Source organism: Alnus glutinosa, chromosome 14 (genome assembly GCF_958979055.1).
Source record: "Alnus glutinosa chromosome 14, dhAlnGlut1.1, whole genome shotgun sequence".
NCBI lineage: Eukaryota > Viridiplantae > Streptophyta > Magnoliopsida > Fagales > Betulaceae > Alnus > Alnus glutinosa.
This window is the reverse complement of record NC_084899.1, coordinates 9,929,459-9,932,269: the sequence shown is the minus strand read 5'-3', so window position 1 is coordinate 9,932,269 and position 2,811 is coordinate 9,929,459. Positions and strand designations below refer to the sequence as shown.

General features: G+C 36.5%; 1 non-coding gene across 1 annotated transcript; it reads left to right on the top strand.

The window, feature by feature from the left end:
• The first annotated feature begins 471 nt into the window (after positions 1-471).
• On the top strand, positions 472-578 carry LOC133858218 (small nucleolar RNA R71). The gene has a single exon (XR_009898493.1). It is a non-coding gene; the product is annotated as a small nucleolar RNA R71 (small nucleolar RNA).
• Positions 579-2,811: the final 2,233 nt, after the last annotated feature.

Here is a 2,811-nt window from a genome sequence, read left to right as displayed (position 1 = left end):
TTTCGCCACCCTGCATTGTAAGTGTTGGAGTATGGATTGTTCTTTGGAGGATAGTTATTCTGTCCCACATAGTTTGCTTGCTCTTGATCTGTAAAAGAAGACATGGGGCAAGTCTCAGTGGTGTGGTCAGAGTGAGAACATATGGCACATACCTCAATTTGAGCAATCTGTTGAATGGGAGAGATGTGATGAGTAGTCATGGCTTTTACTAGCATGTCCAATTTCCTCTCCATGGTAGCCATCTGAGTTTGAACGCCATTATTGACATTTACTTCATAGACGCCCTTTCCTTTGAGTCCTTGTCTTTCTCGGGATGAAAACTGTTGGGAGTTTTCGCTTAGAGTCTCAAAGAGTTTGATGGCCTCTTCGCTATTTTTCTCCATTAGCACGCCTCCACAAGCTGAATCTACAAGACTTTTGTTAGAATTATTTAAACCTTCATAAAAAGCTTGTACCTGATCGTCTTGAGATAGATTATGATGTGGGCATTTTAGAAGTAGCTCATTGAAGTGCTCCCACGCCTCAAAGAATAGGTCTCCATCTTTTTGTTGGAAGGTTTGGATCTCCCTCCTCAATTGCCTAGTCCTTTGGGCTGGAAAGAACTTTTTCAAGAACTTTGTGGCCAACTCCTCCCAATTATGAATAGACCCTGCAGCCAAAGAGTTTAACCATAACTTAGCATTATCTTTCAAGGAAAACGGAAAAAGAATTAACCTGATTCCTTCCGCGTTTAAGCCATGGATGTTTTGTGTCTTACAAAGATCAAAGAAGTCTCGAATATGAAGATAAGGATCCTCTGTAGGTGTGCCTCTGTAATGTGGAACCATGCTGAGCAGGTGGGGGGATAAATTGAAATTGCTTTGGACATTCGGCTGGAAAGCAATGCAAGAGGGTTGATCTAGATTCTGTGGTATGAAAGAACTCTTCATGGGCTTCCGCTCCGGTGGATTCTCTACAAGTTCTTCTGCCATCTCTTCCTCAACTTTGAATATATTTTCTGATTTTGAGGTGTCTCTTGGCTGTCGAATAGTGCATTCGATCTCTGGATCGTATGGAATAACGTCTGAATTCTGAGATCGACGACCTTGCATAGACAGAAAATTCTGTAACCGTGGATAGCAGCTTCAGTACTGCTGTTTGGAAGAACTGTGCTCGAGCGTATATGGCTTGTGCGCTCGTCCACAATACCAAATTCGAAATTCTGCAGAAAAGAACTCAGAAACGGATGAGAATTTTTTTAATTTTTAATTTTAATTTTTTTTTTAATTTTTTTAATGAACAGAAACAAAAATACGAAAATAAAAGGAAAGACTTTTAAAACACAATTAACACAATCCCCGGCAACGGTGCCAAAAACTTGTTGTGCAAATATCTACCTAAATAAATAGGCAAATACTTGTACGTTTTACTCGCAAGTGCACAAGATCAAAACAATAGTATAGCAGGCAAATACGAGATCATTCCCACGAGGATTGGTATAAATTGTTTTTAAAGAGAAATTCCTAAAAGCGATATGTTGAATAAGACAGGATAAAAGATTGAATTAAAAATACTATGAAGAAAAGGTAGGGCTTCGATATCCACCGCTAATCATACTCAAATAAGATTCGCAATATGCACAATACTACAATCATAACATGATGCTTAATGCTTACCAGCCACAAGGGAATGGTATCTTCTCCTAAAGCTATTGATTTCTCTAAACAACGAGTTAGGCATGGTATCTACTCTAACTCTTTTCTTCCTTGAAGGATTTAGCATGGTATCTACTAAGTTGTTCTTCAAGAAAGCATAAATCTATGGAAATCGGTAAACACACTCAGATTGGAATATGGTATCTATTCCAGTTGTCTTTATGTTGATTAATCCAAGAACCTGTGTCGGGGTTCTTCCGTTACTCTATTATGCCCAGGACTCGGTCATCCAAATTGACATAAATAACAAATCCATACCACAAGAATATGCTAGCTAAACATAAACATGCGAGGAATTCAAGAAACTAGAATTAATCAAGTTAAGCATCAATATATAAATTGTAGCAAGGCAAATTGAAAAACTTAAAAAGACATGATTAGGGCTTCAATCGAGCCCTAACTAAAGTATTAGTTACACATAATTTGGATGGAAATCATCCTCATAAGAAATTAATAAAGGAAAAGAAAGAAAATAAAAACTATAAAAAACCTCCTTCTTGATGTAGCCTTTGATTCTTCCTCCAAGTTTGTGTGTCTTTCTTCAAAGGCTAGAGGCCTATTTATAGGGATTAGAGAAGCTTTAGAAGCTCTAGAATTCCTATTACAATTCTAAGTAGGTTTTCTAGTCCAAAAAGAATAATTACAAGTCTTCTCATTTTTCTAAAATTTCTATCCAAGTAGGAAAAGGATTCCAAAATTCGTACAGATTTGCAGTCTTTTATTACGGGGCGATTTTGGCATGGAAAACGTCCGAATTAGGAAAAACGTATTTCTGACATATTTGTTGTATTTATTATTAGCTTTCCAACGCCATCAATTTAGTTGCAATCTGATACTTGAGCCGAAAGTTATGATTAAATTACTGAGACGTGCTCATTCTGGATTCTTTTCAAAGATAACGAATTTTTGCCAACTTCTCTTTCCTTAAATTCAAATCGATTTGGAGTTTGAATCTATCCAAAAGTGAGTTTGCTGACTTCATTATAATCTTGGAATTTGATCGGTTTTTCTTCTAAAACATGTAAAATATAAGAAAACACAGAAACAACACAAAACATCAAATTATAACAAAACTAAGAGCATAACATATGTAAATTAAGGGGCTTGAATGTGTAAC